The sequence below is a fragment of the Castor canadensis genome, chromosome 10, assembly GCF_047511655.1.
Source record: "Castor canadensis chromosome 10, mCasCan1.hap1v2, whole genome shotgun sequence".
NCBI lineage: Eukaryota > Metazoa > Chordata > Mammalia > Rodentia > Castoridae > Castor > Castor canadensis.
Genome location: NC_133395.1, coordinates 88,847,827 through 88,865,474, shown reverse-complemented (window position 1 = coordinate 88,865,474; position 17,648 = coordinate 88,847,827). Strand labels below are relative to the sequence as shown.

Below are 17,648 nucleotides of genomic sequence, written 5' to 3'. Positions count from 1 at the left end.
TTGTGGCGAGCCCAGGTGTGGCGCGTCCCGCTGTGGGGCCCGCTGGGGTGCAGGACCCACTTTCTCATGGCTTCCGCACGTCCCTCCCCGCCCGCCTGGAGGGCAGTTGGGGAGCGGTCCCCAACGTGGCCTGGGACCAACCTCGCTGGTGACCCGTGTCGCGGGCGCGCGCCCCAGGAGAGTGTGGGGAGGGGAGAGGATTCGGGGACGTAGCTGTGAGGATTCGGTGTGCGTGGGTCTGGCGGGTGGCCCGGACGGGGTCGGGGTCGTGGTCACGGTGGGTCGTTGTGGTGGTGGTGGTGGTGGTGGTGCTGGGGGTGGTGGTGGTGGTGGGGGGGGTGGTGGCGAAGTCCCCGAAGACAAAAGGAGCAGCGAGGGAGGGAGGAGCAAAAGCCTACAGCACCCGGTATTCCCAGGCGGTCTCCCATCCAAGTACTAACCAGGCCCGACCCTGCTTAGCTTCCGAGATCAGACGAGATCAGGCTCGTTCAGGGTGGTATGGCCGTAGACGCTAGCCGCCGCCTCCGGGAGCCCCAAGAGCCTGCCGAGGGCCCCGGCGTGCGTCTCCACGCTGCTCTCCTGGCACGGCTGGGAGTCCGGGTGGGGGCTGGCAGCCCGGGGCCAGCGGCCAGAGGCCCCGCGCGCCTGCTCGGGCAGCCGGTCTCGCCCAGGTGGCCGCTGGGTGGCTTTCTTCCCGAGGTGTCCTGCTGCCAGGACGAGGGTCAAGTTTTCTCGGGGGAAAATTTCTCAGTGCTCTCGGGCGCTTGTTCTTCTGGGAATGTCCACTGCTGTGGCCAAGGCGGGGGACGCACAGCTCGGGCCAGGGCAAGCAGCCGCCCTCCTCCGTCGCCTCCTGGAGCCGTATCCTTGGGTGGGTGCGTGGCTCCCAGCGGAGGTCTCGGGGACCCTTCCGGTCCTCTTCGTCCGGAAAGCGCCACTGCCCCTCCAGCCCATCAGGAAAACGGCAGCCGCGCCCTTCGCCGACCCGCTCCGCCCTCCTCCACACTCAGGGCCTGGGGCTGCGGGGCTGAATCGTGAGGCTTTCCAGCCCAGGACTTCACCTCTGGCCCCTTTCACACCCGGGATCTTGGGAAGAAGAAACAAAACCAAACACAGCCAAAGCCATCTCCTCCGACCCGGGGCCCCTCCACATCCCTTCCGATCCCGGGTTCCTGCCGGCCTCCCGGGGCGTTTCTCCCAGGCAGGCCTTCGCGGCCACTACACGGGGCTGAGCACTCGAGTCCTCGGGCGTCACGGGGCCCGCGGCCACGCCAAGCACGCACGACTCCCGGGTCTCGTCTGCTCCTGGGTGCCCTGGGCCTCTTCCCTGTGCCGCTGCTGGGTCTTGTGCCCCTGCTTGGCCTCCTTCAGACCCGGCCCCGTGCTACGCGGCCACGTGCTACAGGATCGTGCCAGCAGAACTGGCCCTGGCTGAGCCCCGTACCCACCCTCCTGCCATCCCTGGCCCTGCTAGCAAATGGCAGAGATCCTCTGGCCTCCGAGCCCAGACAAAAATCCTGATGCAGTTGGCCGAGGGGCCGCAAACCAAGGCTTCGCTTGTTCCCGCTCAGGCCCCAGCCATACCCTCTTGTCCTTCGGCTGCTCGTGTGTGGGGTGGGGGAGAGGAGGGTGCGTCCCCGTGCGTGCGTGCGTGGTCTGGGTGTCTCTGCGTGGTGTGTGTGTGTGTGTGTGTGTGTGTTAGATGCCGTGCCTGGTGTAGGTGGGGAAGAGCAAGCCCTCACGCACAGAGCCCCATCACACACTGGGGCCGGGCCGAGGGGGTCAATCTGCTCGGCCTGATTGCGTTGGGCATACATTGCAGAAGGTGGGTTTTCCAAGGCGGAGCAGAGGGTCCCGGCACCTGAGGTTGTCCACGGGGAGAATGTCTGTTCCACGGGGGCAAGCGGTCCCTTCCGTCGTGCCCAAGCCCATGTGACCCCGAAGGCCAGGTGGCCCCGGTCCTTGAGCTGACTGAGGAGTGCTTTGAGACCCGGAGGGTGGCACAGGCGACTGGGCGCCAGCGGCGGCCCTCCCTCCCTTTGAGCGGGACGGGGAGCTGCCGCTGGCATCCGGAGCTCTGGCGGCCTGCGCCCTCTGTCCCTGTGACCGCAGGCTCTGCCGTGGGAGGCGGGATCCCACGTAGAGGTCGCGCGCTGGCTGCCCTGTCTTGGGTTGAGCGACGGAGCGCGACGTGGAGCAGCACCCGACTGAGGCTCCCTGCTTCTCTGTCCCCTGGCGTCTTGCCCTGGACCCAGTGCACCACCTTGTGGCGAGCCCAGGTGTGGCGCGTCCCGCTGTGGGGCCCGCTGGGGTGCAGGACCCACTTTCTCATGGCTTCCGCACGTCCCTCCCCGCCCGCCTGGAGGGCAGTTGGGGAGCGGTCCCCAACGTGGCCTGGGACCAACCTCGCTGGTGACCCGTGTCGCGGGCGCGCGCCCCAGGAGAGTGTGGGGAGGGGAGAGGATTCGGGGACGTAGCTGTGAGGATTCGGTGTGCGTGGGTCTGGCGGGTGGCCCGGACGGGGTCGGGGTCGTGGTCACGGTGGGTCGTTGTGGTGGTGGTGGTGGTGGTGCTGGGGGTGGTGGTGGTGGTGGGGCGGTGGTGGCGAAGTCCCCGAAGACAAAAGGAGCAGCGAGGGAGGGAGGAGCAAAGGCCTACAGCACCTGGTATTCCCAGGCGGTCTCCCATCCAAGTACTAACCAGGCCCGACCCTGCTTAGCTTCCGAGATCAGACGAGATCGGGCGCGTTCAGGGTGGTATGGCCGTAGACGCTAGCCGCCGCTTCCGGGAGCCCCAAGAGCCTGCCGAGGGCCCCGGCGTGCGTCTCCACGCTGCTCTCCTGGCACGGCTGGGAGTCCGGGTGGGGGCTGGCAGCCCGGGGCCAGCGGCCAGAGGCCCCGCGCGCCTGCTCGGGCAGCCGGTCTCGCCCAGGTGGCCGCTGGGTGGCTTTCTTCCCGAGGTGTCCTGCTGCCAGGACGAGGGTCAAGTTTTCTCGGGGGAAAATTTCTCAGTGCTCTCGGGCGCTTGTTCTTCTGGGAATGTCCACTGCTGTGGCCAAGGCGGGGGACGCACAGCTCGGGCCAGGGCAAGCAGCCGCCCTCCTCCGTCGCCTCCTGGAGCCGTATCCTTGGGTGGGTGCGTGGCTCCCAGCGGAGGTCTCGGGGACCCTTCCGGTCCTCTTCGTCCGGAAAGCGCCACTGCCCCTCCAGCCCATCAGGAAAACGGCAGCCGCGCCCTTCGCCGACCCGCTCCGCCCTCCTCCACACTCAGGGCCTGGGGCTGCGGGGCTGAATCGTGAGGCTTTCCAGCCCAGGACTTCACCTCTGGCCCCTTTCACACCCGGGATCTTGGGAAGAAGAAACAAAACCAAACACAGCCAAAGCCATCTCCTCCGACCCGGGGCCCCTCCACATCCCTTCCGATCCCGGGTTCCTGCCGGCCTCCCGGGGCGTTTCTCCCAGGCAGGCCTTCGCGGCCACTACACGGGGCTGAGCACTCGAGTCCTCGGGCGTCACGGGGCCCGCGGCCACGCCAAGCACGCACGACTCCCGGGTCTCGTCTGCTCCTGGGTGCCCTGGGCCTCTTCCCTGTGCCGCTGCTGGGTCTTGTGCCCCTGCTTGGCCTCCTTCAGACCCGGCCCCGTGCTACGCGGCCACGTGCTACAGGATCGTGCCAGCAGAACTGGCCCTGGCTGAGCCCCGTACCCACCCTCCTGCCATCCCTGGCCCTGCTAGCAAATGGCAGAGATCCTCTGGCCTCCGAGCCCAGACAAAAATCCTGATGCAGTTGGCCGAGGGGCCGCAAACCAAGGCTTCGCTTGTTCCCGCTCAGGCCCCAGCCATACCCTCTTGTCCTTCGGCTGCTCGTGTGTGGGGTGGGGGAGAGGAGGGTGCGTCCCCGTGCGTGCGTGCGTGGTCTGGGTGTCTCTGCGTGGTGTGTGTGTGTGTGTGTGTGTGTGTGTTAGATGCCGTGCCTGGTGTAGGTGGGGAAGAGCAAGCCCTCACGCACAGAGCCCCATCACACACTGGGGCCGGGCCGAGGGGGTCAATCTGCTCGGCCTGATTGCGTTGGGCATACATTGCAGAAGGTGGGTTTTCCAAGGCGGAGCAGAGGGTCCCGGCACCTGAGGTTGTCCACGGGGAGAATGTCTGTTCCACGGGGGCAAGCGGTCCCTTCCGTCGTGCCCAAGCCCATGTGACCCCGAAGGCCAGGTGGCCCCGGTCCTTGAGCTGACTGAGGAGTGCTTTGAGACCCGGAGGGTGGCACAGGCGACTGGGCGCCAGCGGCGGCCCTCCCTCCCTTTGAGCGGGACGGGGAGCTGCCGCTGGCATCCGGAGCTCTGGCGGCCTGCGCCCTCTGTCCCTGTGACCGCAGGCTCTGCCGTGGGAGGCGGGATCCCACGTAGAGGTCGCGCGCTGGCTGCCCTGTCTTGGGTTGAGCGACGGAGCGCGACGTGGAGCAGCACCCGACTGAGGCTCCCTGCTTCTCTGTCCCCTGGCGTCTTGCCCTGGACCCAGTGCACCACCTTGTGGCGAGCCCAGGTGTGGCGCGTCCCGCTGTGGGGCCCGCTGGGGTGCAGGACCCACTTTCTCATGGCTTCCGCACGTCCCTCCCCGCCCGCCTGGAGGGCAGTTGGGGAGCGGTCCCCAACGTGGCCTGGGACCAACCTCGCTGGTGACCCGTGTCGCGGGCGCGCGCCCCAGGAGAGTGTGGGGAGGGGAGAGGATTCGGGGACGTAGCTGTGAGGATTCGGTGTGCGTGGGTCTGGCGGGTGGCCCGGACGGGGTCGGGGTCGTGGTCACGGTGGGTCGTTGTGGTGGTGGTGGTGGTGGTGGTGCTGGGGGTGGTGGTGGTGGTGGGGGGGGTGGTGGCGAAGTCCCCGAAGACAAAAGGAGCAGCGAGGGAGGGAGGAGCAAAAGCCTACAGCACCCGGTATTCCCAGGCGGTCTCCCATCCAAGTACTAACCAGGCCCGACCCTGCTTAGCTTCCGAGATCAGACGAGATCGGGCGCGTTCAGGGTGGTATGGCCGTAGACGCTAGCCGCCGCCTCCGGGAGCCCCAAGAGCCTGCCGAGGGCCCCGGCGTGCGTCTCCACGCTGCTCTCCTGGCACGGCTGGGAGTCCGGGTGGGGGCTGGCAGCCCGGGGCCAGCGGCCAGAGGCCCCGCGCGCCTGCTCGGGCAGCCGGTCTCGCCCAGGTGGCCGCTGGGTGGCTTTCTTCCCGAGGTGTCCTGCTGCCAGGACGAGGGTCAAGTTTTCTCGGGGGAAAATTTCTCAGTGCTCTCGGGCGCTTGTTCTTCTGGGAATGTCCACTGCTGTGGCCAAGGCGGGGGACGCACAGCTCGGGCCAGGGCAAGCAGCCGCCCTCCTCCGTCGCCTCCTGGAGCCGTATCCTTGGGTGGGTGCGTGGCTCCCAGCGGAGGTCTCGGGGACCCTTCCGGTCCTCTTCGTCCGGAAAGCGCCACTGCCCCTCCAGCCCATCAGGAAAACGGCAGCCGCGCCCTTCGCCGACCCGCTCCGCCCTCCTCCACACTCAGGGCCTGGGGCTGCGGGGCTGAATCGTGAGGCTTTCCAGCCCAGGACTTCACCTCTGGCCCCTTTCACACCCGGGATCTTGGGAAGAAGAAACAAAACCAAACACAGCCAAAGCCATCTCCTCCGACCCGGGGCCCCTCCACATCCCTTCCGATCCCGGGTTCCTGCCGGCCTCCCGGGGCGTTTCTCCCAGGCAGGCCTTCGCGGCCACTACACGGGGCTGAGCACTCGAGTCCTCGGGCGTCACGGGGCCCGCGGCCACGCCAAGCACGCACGACTCCCGGGTCTCATCTGCTCCTGGGTGCCCTGGGCCTCTTCCCTGTGCCGCTGCTGGGTCTTGTGCCCCTGCTTGGCCTCCTTCAGACCCGGCCCCGTGCTACGCGGCCACGTGCTACAGGATCGTGCCAGCAGAACTGGCCCTGGCTGAGCCCCGTACCCACCCTCCTGCCATCCCTGGCCCTGCTAGCAAATGGCAGAGATCCTCTGGCCTCCGAGCCCAGACAAAAATCCTGATGCAGTTGGCCGAGGGGCCGCAAACCAAGGCTTCGCTTGTTCCCGCTCAGGCCCCAGCCATACCCTCTTGTCCTTCGGCTGCTCGTGTGTGGGGTGGGGGAGAGGAGGGTGCGTCCCCGTGCGTGCGTGCGTGGTCTGGGTGTCTCTGCGTGGTGTGTGTGTGTGTGTGTGTGTGTGTGTTAGATGCCGTGCCTGGTGTAGGTGGGGAAGAGCAAGCCCTCACGCACAGAGCCCCATCACACACTGGGGCCGGGCCGAGGGGGTCAATCTGCTCGGCCTGATTGCGTTGGGCATACATTGCAGAAGGTGGGTTTTCCAAGGCGGAGCAGAGGGTCCCGGCACCTGAGGTTGTCCACGGGGAGAATGTCTGTTCCACGGGGGCAAGCGGTCCCTTCCGTCGTGCCCAAGCCCATGTGACCCCGAAGGCCAGGTGGCCCCGGTCCTTGAGCTGACTGAGGAGTGCTTTGAGACCCGGAGGGTGGCACAGGCGACTGGGCGCCAGCGGCGGCCCTCCCTCCCTTTGAGCGGGACGGGGAGCTGCCGCTGGCATCCGGAGCTCTGGCGGCCTGCGCCCTCTGTCCCTGTGACCGCAGGCTCTGCCGTGGGAGGCGGGATCCCACGTAGAGGTCGCGCGCTGGCTGCCCTGTCTTGGGTTGAGCGACGGAGCGCGACGTGGAGCAGCACCCGACTGAGGCTCCCTGCTTCTCTGTCCCCTGGCGTCTTGCCCTGGACCCAGTGCACCACCTTGTGGCGAGCCCAGGTGTGGCGCGTCCCGCTGTGGGGCCCGCTGGGGTGCAGGACCCACTTTCTCATGGCTTCCGCACGTCCCTCCCCGCCCGCCTGGAGGGCAGTTGGGGAGCGGTCCCCAACGTGGCCTGGGACCAACCTCGCTGGTGACCCGTGTCGCGGGCGCGCGCCCCAGGAGAGTGTGGGGAGGGGAGAGGATTCGGGGACGTAGCTGTGAGGATTCGGTGTGCGTGGGTCTGGCGGGTGGCCCGGACGGGGTCGGGGTCGTGGTCACGGTGGGTCGTTGTGGTGGTGGTGGTGGTGGTGGTGCTGGGGGTGGTGGTGGTGGTGGTGGGGGGGGTGGTGGCGAAGTCCCCGAAGACAAAAGGAGCAGCGAGGGAGGGAGGAGCAAAAGCCTACAGCACCCGGTATTCCCAGGCGGTCTCCCATCCAAGTACTAACCAGGCCCGACCCTGCTTAGCTTCCGAGATCAGACGAGATCGGGCGCGTTCAGGGTGGTATGGCCGTAGACGCTAGCCGCCGCCTCCGGGAGCCCCAAGAGCCTGCCGAGGGCCCCGGCGTGCGTCTCCACGCTGCTCTCCTGGCACGGCTGGGAGTCCGGGTGGGGGCTGGCAGCCCGGGGCCAGCGGCCAGAGGCCCCGCGCGCCTGCTCGGGCAGCCGGTCTCGCCCAGGTGGCCGCTGGGTGGCTTTCTTCCCGAGGTGTCCTGCTGCCAGGACGAGGGTCAAGTTTTCTCGGGGGAAAATTTCTCAGTGCTCTCGGGCGCTTGTTCTTCTGGGAATGTCCACTGCTGTGGCCAAGGCGGGGGACGCACAGCTCGGGCCAGGGCAAGCAGCCGCCCTCCTCCGTCGCCTCCTGGAGCCGTATCCTTGGGTGGGTGCGTGGCTCCCAGCGGAGGTCTCGGGGACCCTTCCGGTCCTCTTCGTCCGGAAAGCGCCACTGCCCCTCCAGCCCATCAGGAAAACGGCAGCCGCGCCCTTCGCCGACCCGCTCCGCCCTCCTCCACACTCAGGGCCTGGGGCTGCGGGGCTGAATCGTGAGGCTTTCCAGCCCAGGACTTCACCTCTGGCCCCTTTCACACCCGGGATCTTGGGAAGAAGAAACAAAACCAAACACAGCCAAAGCCATCTCCTCCGACCCGGGGCCCCTCCACATCCCTTCCGATCCCGGGTTCCTGCCGGCCTCCCGGGGCGTTTCTCCCAGGCAGGCCTTCGCGGCCACTACACGGGGCTGAGCACTCGAGTCCTCGGGCGTCACGGGGCCCGCGGCCACGCCAAGCACGCACGACTCCCGGGTCTCGTCTGCTCCTGGGTGCCCTGGGCCTCTTCCCTGTGCCGCTGCTGGGTCTTGTGCCCCTGCTTGGCCTCCTTCAGACCCGGCCCCGTGCTACGCGGCCACGTGCTACAGGATCGTGCCAGCAGAACTGGCCCTGGCTGAGCCCCGTACCCACCCTCCTGCCATCCCTGGCCCTGCTAGCAAATGGCAGAGATCCTCTGGCCTCCGAGCCCAGACAAAAATCCTGATGCAGTTGGCCGAGGGGCCGCAAACCAAGGCTTCGCTTGTTCCCGCTCAGGCCCCAGCCATACCCTCTTGTCCTTCGGCTGCTCGTGTGTGGGGTGGGGGAGAGGAGGGTGCGTCCCCGTGCGTGCGTGCGTGGTCTGGGTGTCTCTGCGTGGTGTGTGTGTGTGTGTGTGTGTGTGTGTTAGATGCCGTGCCTGGTGTAGGTGGGGAAGAGCAAGCCCTCACGCACAGAGCCCCATCACACACTGGGGCCGGGCCGAGGGGGTCAATCTGCTCGGCCTGATTGCGTTGGGCATACATTGCAGAAGGTGGGTTTTCCAAGGCGGAGCAGAGGGTCCCGGCACCTGAGGTTGTCCACGGGGAGAATGTCTGTTCCACGGGGGCAAGCGGTCCCTTCCGTCGTGCCCAAGCCCATGTGACCCCGAAGGCCAGGTGGCCCCGGTCCTTGAGCTGACTGAGGAGTGCTTTGAGACCCGGAGGGTGGCACAGGCGACTGGGCGCCAGCGGCGGCCCTCCCTCCCTTTGAGCGGGACGGGGAGCTGCCGCTGGCATCCGGAGCTCTGGCGGCCTGCGCCCTCTGTCCCTGTGACCGCAGGCTCTGCCGTGGGAGGCGGGATCCCACGTAGAGGTCGCGCGCTGGCTGCCCTGTCTTGGGTTGAGCGACGGAGCGCGACGTGGAGCAGCACCCGACTGAGGCTCCCTGCTTCTCTGTCCCCTGGCGTCTTGCCCTGGACCCAGTGCACCACCTTGTGGCGAGCCCAGGTGTGGCGCGTCCCGCTGTGGGGCCCGCTGGGGTGCAGGACCCACTTTCTCATGGCTTCCGCACGTCCCTCCCCGCCCGCCTGGAGGGCAGTTGGGGAGCGGTCCCCAACGTGGCCTGGGACCAACCTCGCTGGTGACCCGTGTCGCGGGCGCGCGCCCCAGGAGAGTGTGGGGAGGGGAGAGGATTCGGGGACGTAGCTGTGAGGATTCGGTGTGCGTGGGTCTGGCGGGTGGCCCGGACGGGGTCGGGGTCGTGGTCACGGTGGGTCGTTGTGGTGGTGGTGGTGGTGGTGGTGCTGGGGGTGGTGGTGGTGGTGGGGGGGGGGGTGGTGGCGAAGTCCCCGAAGACAAAAGGAGCAGCGAGGGAGGGAGGAGCAAAAGCCTACAGCACCCGGTATTCCCAGGCGGTCTCCCATCCAAGTACTAACCAGGCCCGACCCTGCTTAGCTTCCGAGATCAGACGAGATCGGGCGCGTTCAGGGTGGTATGGCCGTAGACGCTAGCCGCCGCCTCCGGGAGCCCCAAGAGCCTGCCGAGGGCCCCGGCGTGCGTCTCCACGCTGCTCTCCTGGCACGGCTGGGAGTCCGGGTGGGGGCTGGCAGCCCGGGGCCAGCGGCCAGAGGCCCCGCGCGCCTGCTCGGGCAGCCGGTCTCGCCCAGGTGGCCGCTGGGTGGCTTTCTTCCCGAGGTGTCCTGCTGCCAGGACGAGGGTCAAGTTTTCTCGGGGGAAAATTTCTCAGTGCTCTCGGGCGCTTGTTCTTCTGGGAATGTCCACTGCTGTGGCCAAGGCGGGGGACGCACAGCTCGGGCCAGGGCAAGCAGCCGCCCTCCTCCGTCGCCTCCTGGAGCCGTATCCTTGGGTGGGTGCGTGGCTCCCAGCGGAGGTCTCGGGGACCCTTCCGGTCCTCTTCGTCCGGAAAGCGCCACTGCCCCTCCAGCCCATCAGGAAAACGGCAGCCGCGCCCTTCGCCGACCCGCTCCGCCCTCCTCCACACTCAGGGCCTGGGGCTGCGGGGCTGAATCGTGAGGCTTTCCAGCCCAGGACTTCACCTCTGGCCCCTTTCACACCCGGGATCTTGGGAAGAAGAAACAAAACCAAACACAGCCAAAGCCATCTCCTCCGACCCGGGGCCCCTCCACATCCCTTCCGATCCCGGGTTCCTGCCGGCCTCCCGGGGCGTTTCTCCCAGGCAGGCCTTCGCGGCCACTACACGGGGCTGAGCACTCGAGTCCTCGGGCGTCACGGGGCCCGCGGCCACGCCAAGCACGCACGACTCCCGGGTCTCATCTGCTCCTGGGTGCCCTGGGCCTCTTCCCTGTGCCGCTGCTGGGTCTTGTGCCCCTGCTTGGCCTCCTTCAGACCCGGCCCCGTGCTACGCGGCCACGTGCTACAGGATCGTGCCAGCAGAACTGGCCCTGGCTGAGCCCCGTACCCACCCTCCTGCCATCCCTGGCCCTGCTAGCAAATGGCAGAGATCCTCTGGCCTCCGAGCCCAGACAAAAATCCTGATGCAGTTGGCCGAGGGGCCGCAAACCAAGGCTTCGCTTGTTCCCGCTCAGGCCCCAGCCATACCCTCTTGTCCTTCGGCTGCTCGTGTGTGGGGTGGGGGAGAGGAGGGTGCGTCCCCGTGCGTGCGTGCGTGGTCTGGGTGTCTCTGCGTGGTGTGTGTGTGTGTGTGTGTGTGTGTGTTAGATGCCGTGCCTGGTGTAGGTGGGGAAGAGCAAGCCCTCACGCACAGAGCCCCATCACACACTGGGGCCGGGCCGAGGGGGTCAATCTGCTCGGCCTGATTGCGTTGGGCATACATTGCAGAAGGTGGGTTTTCCAAGGCGGAGCAGAGGGTCCCGGCACCTGAGGTTGTCCACGGGGAGAATGTCTGTTCCACGGGGGCAAGCGGTCCCTTCCGTCGTGCCCAAGCCCATGTGACCCCGAAGGCCAGGTGGCCCCGGTCCTTGAGCTGACTGAGGAGTGCTTTGAGACCCGGAGGGTGGCACAGGCGACTGGGCGCCAGCGGCGGCCCTCCCTCCCTTTGAGCGGACGGGGAGCTGCCGCTGGCATCCGGAGCTCTGGCGGCCTGCGCCCTCTGTCCCTGTGACCGCAGGCTCTGCCGTGGGAGGCGGGATCCCACGTAGAGGTCGCGCGCTGGCTGCCCTGTCTTGGGTTGAGCGACGGAGCGCGACGTGGAGCAGCACCCGACTGAGGCTCCCTGCTTCTCTGTCCCCTGGCGTCTTGCCCTGGACCCAGTGCACCACCTTGTGGCGAGCCCAGGTGTGGCGCGTCCCGCTGTGGGGCCCGCTGGGGTGCAGGACCCACTTTCTCATGGCTTCCGCACGTCCCTCCCCGCCCGCCTGGAGGGCAGTTGGGGAGCGGTCCCCAACGTGGCCTGGGACCAACCTCGCTGGTGACCCGTGTCGCGGGCGCGCGCCCCAGGAGAGTGTGGGGAGGGGAGAGGATTCGGGGACGTAGCTGTGAGGATTCGGTGTGCGTGGGTCTGGCGGGTGGCCCGGACGGGGTCGGGGTCGTGGTCACGGTGGGTCGTTGTGGTGGTGGTGGTGGTGGTGGTGCTGGGGGTGGTGGTGGTGGTGGGGGGGGTGGTGGCGAAGTCCCCGAAGACAAAAGGAGCAGCGAGGGAGGGAGGAGCAAAAGCCTACAGCACCCGGTATTCCCAGGCGGTCTCCCATCCAAGTACTAACCAGGCCCGACCCTGCTTAGCTTCCGAGATCAGACGAGATCGGGCGCGTTCAGGGTGGTATGGCCGTAGACGCTAGCCGCCGCCTCCGGGAGCCCCAAGAGCCTGCCGAGGGCCCCGGCGTGCGTCTCCACGCTGCTCTCCTGGCACGGCTGGGAGTCCGGGTGGGGGCTGGCAGCCCGGGGCCAGCGGCCAGAGGCCCCGCGCGCCTGCTCGGGCAGCCGGTCTCGCCCAGGTGGCCGCTGGGTGGCTTTCTTCCCGAGGTGTCCTGCTGCCAGGACGAGGGTCAAGTTTTCTCGGGGGAAAATTTCTCAGTGCTCTCGGGCGCTTGTTCTTCTGGGAATGTCCACTGCTGTGGCCAAGGCGGGGGACGCACAGCTCGGGCCAGGGCAAGCAGCCGCCCTCCTCCGTCGCCTCCTGGAGCCGTATCCTTGGGTGGGTGCGTGGCTCCCAGCGGAGGTCTCGGGGACCCTTCCGGTCCTCTTCGTCCGGAAAGCGCCACTGCCCCTCCAGCCCATCAGGAAAACGGCAGCCGCGCCCTTCGCCGACCCGCTCCGCCCTCCTCCACACTCAGGGCCTGGGGCTGCGGGGCTGAATCGTGAGGCTTTCCAGCCCAGGACTTCACCTCTGGCCCCTTTCACACCCGGGATCTTGGGAAGAAGAAACAAAACCAAACACAGCCAAAGCCATCTCCTCCGACCCGGGGCCCCTCCACATCCCTTCCGATCCCGGGTTCCTGCCGGCCTCCCGGGGCGTTTCTCCCAGGCAGGCCTTCGCGGCCACTACACGGGGCTGAGCACTCGAGTCCTCGGGCGTCACGGGGCCCGCGGCCACGCCAAGCACGCACGACTCCCGGGTCTCGTCTGCTCCTGGGTGCCCTGGGCCTCTTCCCTGTGCCGCTGCTGGGTCTTGTGCCCCTGCTTGGCCTCCTTCAGACCCGGCCCCGTGCTACGCGGCCACGTGCTACAGGATCGTGCCAGCAGAACTGGCCCTGGCTGAGCCCCGTACCCACCCTCCTGCCATCCCTGGCCCTGCTAGCAAATGGCAGAGATCCTCTGGCCTCCGAGCCCAGACAAAAATCCTGATGCAGTTGGCCGAGGGGCCGCAAACCAAGGCTTCGCTTGTTCCCGCTCAGGCCCCAGCCATACCCTCTTGTCCTTCGGCTGCTCGTGTGTGGGGTGGGGGAGAGGAGGGTGCGTCCCCGTGCGTGCGTGCGTGGTCTGGGTGTCTCTGCGTGGTGTGTGTGTGTGTGTGTGTGTGTGTGTGTGTTAGATGCCGTGCCTGGTGTAGGTGGGGAAGAGCAAGCCCTCACGCACAGAGCCCCATCACACACTGGGGCCGGGCCGAGGGGGTCAATCTGCTCGGCCTGATTGCGTTGGGCATACATTGCAGAAGGTGGGTTTTCCAAGGCGGAGCAGAGGGTCCCGGCACCTGAGGTTGTCCACGGGGAGAATGTCTGTTCCACGGGGGCAAGCGGTCCCTTCCGTCGTGCCCAAGCCCATGTGACCCCGAAGGCCAGGTGGCCCCGGTCCTTGAGCTGACTGAGGAGTGCTTTGAGACCCGGAGGGTGGCACAGGCGACTGGGCGCCAGCGGCGGCCCTCCCTCCCTTTGAGCGGGACGGGGAGCTGCCGCTGGCATCCGGAGCTCTGGCGGCCTGCGCCCTCTGTCCCTGTGACCGCAGGCTCTGCCGTGGGAGGCGGGATCCCACGTAGAGGTCGCGCGCTGGCTGCCCTGTCTTGGGTTGAGCGACGGAGCGCGACGTGGAGCAGCACCCGACTGAGGCTCCCTGCTTCTCTGTCCCCTGGCGTCTTGCCCTGGACCCAGTGCACCACCTTGTGGCGAGCCCAGGTGTGGCGCGTCCCGCTGTGGGGCCCGCTGGGGTGCAGGACCCACTTTCTCATGGCTTCCGCACGTCCCTCCCCGCCCGCCTGGAGGGCAGTTGGGGAGCGGTCCCCAACGTGGCCTGGGACCAACCTCGCTGGTGACCCGTGTCGCGGGCGCGCGCCCCAGGAGAGTGTGGGGAGGGGAGAGGATTCGGGGACGTAGCTGTGAGGATTCGGTGTGCGTGGGTCTGGCGGGTGGCCCGGACGGGGTCGGGGTCGTGGTCACGGTGGGTCGTTGTGGTGGTGGTGGTGGTGGTGGTGCTGGGGGTGGTGGTGGTGGTGGGGGGGGTGGTGGCGAAGTCCCCGAAGACAAAAGGAGCAGCGAGGGAGGGAGGAGCAAAAGCCTACAGCACCCGGTATTCCCAGGCGGTCTCCCATCCAAGTACTAACCAGGCCCGACCCTGCTTAGCTTCCGAGATCAGACGAGATCGGGCGCGTTCAGGGTGGTATGGCCGTAGACGCTAGCCGCCGCCTCCGGGAGCCCCAAGAGCCTGCCGAGGGCCCCGGCGTGCGTCTCCACGCTGCTCTCCTGGCACGGCTGGGAGTCCGGGTGGGGGCTGGCAGCCCGGGGCCAGCGGCCAGAGGCCCCGCGCGCCTGCTCGGGCAGCCGGTCTCGCCCAGGTGGCCGCTGGGTGGCTTTCTTCCCGAGGTGTCCTGCTGCCAGGACGAGGGTCAAGTTTTCTCGGGGGAAAATTTCTCAGTGCTCTCGGGCGCTTGTTCTTCTGGGAATGTCCACTGCTGTGGCCAAGGCGGGGGACGCACAGCTCGGGCCAGGGCAAGCAGCCGCCCTCCTCCGTCGCCTCCTGGAGCCGTATCCTTGGGTGGGTGCGTGGCTCCCAGCGGAGGTCTCGGGGACCCTTCCGGTCCTCTTCGTCCGGAAAGCGCCACTGCCCCTCCAGCCCATCAGGAAAACGGCAGCCGCGCCCTTCGCCGACCCGCTCCGCCCTCCTCCACACTCAGGGCCTGGGGCTGCGGGGCTGAATCGTGAGGCTTTCCAGCCCAGGACTTCACCTCTGGCCCCTTTCACACCCGGGATCTTGGGAAGAAGAAACAAAACCAAACACAGCCAAAGCCATCTCCTCCGACCCGGGGCCCCTCCACATCCCTTCCGATCCCGGGTTCCTGCCGGCCTCCCGGGGCGTTTCTCCCAGGCAGGCCTTCGCGGCCACTACACGGGGCTGAGCACTCGAGTCCTCGGGCGTCACGGGGCCCGCGGCCACGCCAAGCACGCACGACTCCCGGGTCTCGTCTGCTCCTGGGTGCCCTGGGCCTCTTCCCTGTGCCGCTGCTGGGTCTTGTGCCCCTGCTTGGCCTCCTTCAGACCCGGCCCCGTGCTACGCGGCCACGTGCTACAGGATCGTGCCAGCAGAACTGGCCCTGGCTGAGCCCCGTACCCACCCTCCTGCCATCCCTGGCCCTGCTAGCAAATGGCAGAGATCCTCTGGCCTCCGAGCCCAGACAAAAATCCTGATGCAGTTGGCCGAGGGGCCGCAAACCAAGGCTTCGCTTGTTCCCGCTCAGGCCCCAGCCATACCCTCTTGTCCTTCGGCTGCTCGTGTGTGGGGTGGGGGAGAGGAGGGTGCGTCCCCGTGCGTGCGTGCGTGGTCTGGGTGTCTCTGCGTGGTGTGTGTGTGTGTGTGTGTGTGTGTGTGTTAGATGCCGTGCCTGGTGTAGGTGGGGAAGAGCAAGCCCTCACGCACAGAGCCCCATCACACACTGGGGCCGGGCCGAGGGGGTCAATCTGCTCGGCCTGATTGCGTTGGGCATACATTGCAGAAGGTGGGTTTTCCAAGGCGGAGCAGAGGGTCCCGGCACCTGAGGTTGTCCACGGGGAGAATGTCTGTTCCACGGGGGCAAGCGGTCCCTTCCGTCGTGCCCAAGCCCATGTGACCCCGAAGGCCAGGTGGCCCCGGTCCTTGAGCTGACTGAGGAGTGCTTTGAGACCCGGAGGGTGGCACAGGCGACTGGGCGCCAGCGGCGGCCCTCCCTCCCTTTGAGCGGGACGGGGAGCTGCCGCTGGCATCCGGAGCTCTGGCGGCCTGCGCCCTCTGTCCCTGTGACCGCAGGCTCTGCCGTGGGAGGCGGGATCCCACGTAGAGGTCGCGCGCTGGCTGCCCTGTCTTGGGTTGAGCGACGGAGCGCGACGTGGAGCAGCACCCGACTGAGGCTCCCTGCTTCTCTGTCCCCTGGCGTCTTGCCCTGGACCCAGTGCACCACCTTGTGGCGAGCCCAGGTGTGGCGCGTCCCGCTGTGGGGCCCGCTGGGGTGCAGGACCCACTTTCTCATGGCTTCCGCACGTCCCTCCCCGCCCGCCTGGAGGGCAGTTGGGGAGCGGTCCCCAACGTGGCCTGGGACCAACCTCGCTGGTGACCCGTGTCGCGGGCGCGCGCCCCAGGAGAGTGTGGGGAGGGGAGAGGATTCGGGGACGTAGCTGTGAGGATTCGGTGTGCGTGGGTCTGGCGGGTGGCCCGGACGGGGTCGGGGTCGTGGTCACGGTGGGTCGTTGTGGTGGTGGTGGTGGTGGTGGTGCTGGGGGTGGTGGTGGTGGTGGGGGGGGTGGTGGCGAAGTCCCCGAAGACAAAAGGAGCAGCGAGGGAGGGAGGAGCAAAAGCCTACAGCACCCGGTATTCCCAGGCGGTCTCCCATCCAAGTACTAACCAGGCCCGACCCTGCTTAGCTTCCGAGATCAGACGAGATCGGGCGCGTTCAGGGTGGTATGGCCGTAGACGCTAGCCGCCGCCTCCGGGAGCCCCAAGAGCCTGCCGAGGGCCCCGGCGTGCGTCTCCACGCTGCTCTCCTGGCACGGCTGGGAGTCCGGGTGGGGGCTGGCAGCCCGGGGCCAGCGGCCAGAGGCCCCGCGCGCCTGCTCGGGCAGCCGGTCTCGCCCAGGTGGCCGCTGGGTGGCTTTCTTCCCGAGGTGTCCTGCTGCCAGGACGAGGGTCAAGTTTTCTCGGGGGAAAATTTCTCAGTGCTCTCGGGCGCTTGTTCTTCTGGGAATGTCCACTGCTGTGGCCAAGGCGGGGGACGCACAGCTCGGGCCAGGGCAAGCAGCCGCCCTCCTCCGTCGCCTCCTGGAGCCGTATCCTTGGGTGGGTGCGTGGCTCCCAGCGGAGGTCTCGGGGACCCTTCCGGTCCTCTTCGTCCGGAAAGCGCCACTGCCCCTCCAGCCCATCAGGAAAACGGCAGCCGCGCCCTTCGCCGACCCGCTCCGCCCTCCTCCACACTCAGGGCCTGGGGCTGCGGGGCTGAATCGTGAGGCTTTCCAGCCCAGGACTTCACCTCTGGCCCCTTTCACACCCGGGATCTTGGGAAGAAGAAACAAAACCAAACACAGCCAAAGCCATCTCCTCCGACCCGGGGCCCCTCCACATCCCTTCCGATCCCGGGTTCCTGCCGGCCTCCCGGGGCGTTTCTCCCAGGCAGGCCTTCGCGGCCACTACACGGGGCTGAGCACTCGAGTCCTCGGGCGTCACGGGGCCCGCGGCCACGCCAAGCACGCACGACTCCCGGGTCTCGTCTGCTCCTGGGTGCCCTGGGCCTCTTCCCTGTGCCGCTGCTGGGTCTTGTGCCCCTGCTTGGCCTCCTTCAGACCCGGCCCCGTGCTACGCGGCCACGTGCTACAGGATCGTGCCAGCAGAACTGGCCCTGGCTGAGCCCCGTACCCACCCTCCTGCCATCCCTGGCCCTGCTAGCAAATGGCAGAGATCCTCTGGCCTCCGAGCCCAGACAAAAATCCTGATGCAGTTGGCCGAGGGGCCGCAAACCAAGGCTTCGCTTGTTCCCGCTCAGGCCCCAGCCATACCCTCTTGTCCTTCGGCTGCTCGTGTGTGGGGTGGGGGAGAGGAGGGTGCGTCCCCGTGCGTGCGTGCGTGGTCTGGGTGTCTCTGCGTGGTGTGTGTGTGTGTGTGTGTGTGTGTGTGTGTTAGATGCCGTGCCTGGTGTAGGTGGGGAAGAGCAAGCCCTCACGCACAGAGCCCCATCACACACTGGGGCCGGGCC

At 67.8% G+C, this 17,648-nt stretch overlaps 8 non-coding genes across 8 annotated transcripts; all 8 read right to left on the bottom strand.

Moving 5' to 3' along the window:
* Positions 1-391: 391 nt before the first annotated feature.
* On the bottom strand, positions 392-510 carry LOC141412885 (5S ribosomal RNA). The gene has a single exon (XR_012437727.1). It is a non-coding gene; the product is annotated as a 5S ribosomal RNA (ribosomal RNA).
* Positions 511-2,651: 2,141 nt separating this feature from the next.
* Positions 2,652-2,770, bottom strand: LOC141413541 (5S ribosomal RNA). Its single transcript, XR_012438332.1, has one exon. It is a non-coding gene; the product is annotated as a 5S ribosomal RNA (ribosomal RNA).
* Positions 2,771-4,917: 2,147 nt separating this feature from the next.
* Positions 4,918-5,036, bottom strand: LOC141412101 (5S ribosomal RNA). Its single transcript, XR_012436940.1, has one exon. It is a non-coding gene; the product is annotated as a 5S ribosomal RNA (ribosomal RNA).
* A 2,150-nt stretch (positions 5,037-7,186) lies between these two features.
* Positions 7,187-7,305, bottom strand: LOC141412100 (5S ribosomal RNA). The gene has a single exon (XR_012436939.1). It is a non-coding gene; the product is annotated as a 5S ribosomal RNA (ribosomal RNA).
* Positions 7,306-9,455: 2,150 nt separating this feature from the next.
* On the bottom strand, positions 9,456-9,574 carry LOC141412099 (5S ribosomal RNA). Its single transcript, XR_012436938.1, has one exon. It is a non-coding gene; the product is annotated as a 5S ribosomal RNA (ribosomal RNA).
* A 2,146-nt stretch (positions 9,575-11,720) lies between these two features.
* On the bottom strand, positions 11,721-11,839 carry LOC141412098 (5S ribosomal RNA). Its single transcript, XR_012436937.1, has one exon. It is a non-coding gene; the product is annotated as a 5S ribosomal RNA (ribosomal RNA).
* Positions 11,840-13,990: 2,151 nt separating this feature from the next.
* Positions 13,991-14,109, bottom strand: LOC141412097 (5S ribosomal RNA). Its single transcript, XR_012436936.1, has one exon. It is a non-coding gene; the product is annotated as a 5S ribosomal RNA (ribosomal RNA).
* Positions 14,110-16,258: 2,149 nt separating this feature from the next.
* LOC141412096 (5S ribosomal RNA) lies at positions 16,259-16,377 on the bottom strand. Its single transcript, XR_012436935.1, has one exon. It is a non-coding gene; the product is annotated as a 5S ribosomal RNA (ribosomal RNA).
* Positions 16,378-17,648: the final 1,271 nt, after the last annotated feature.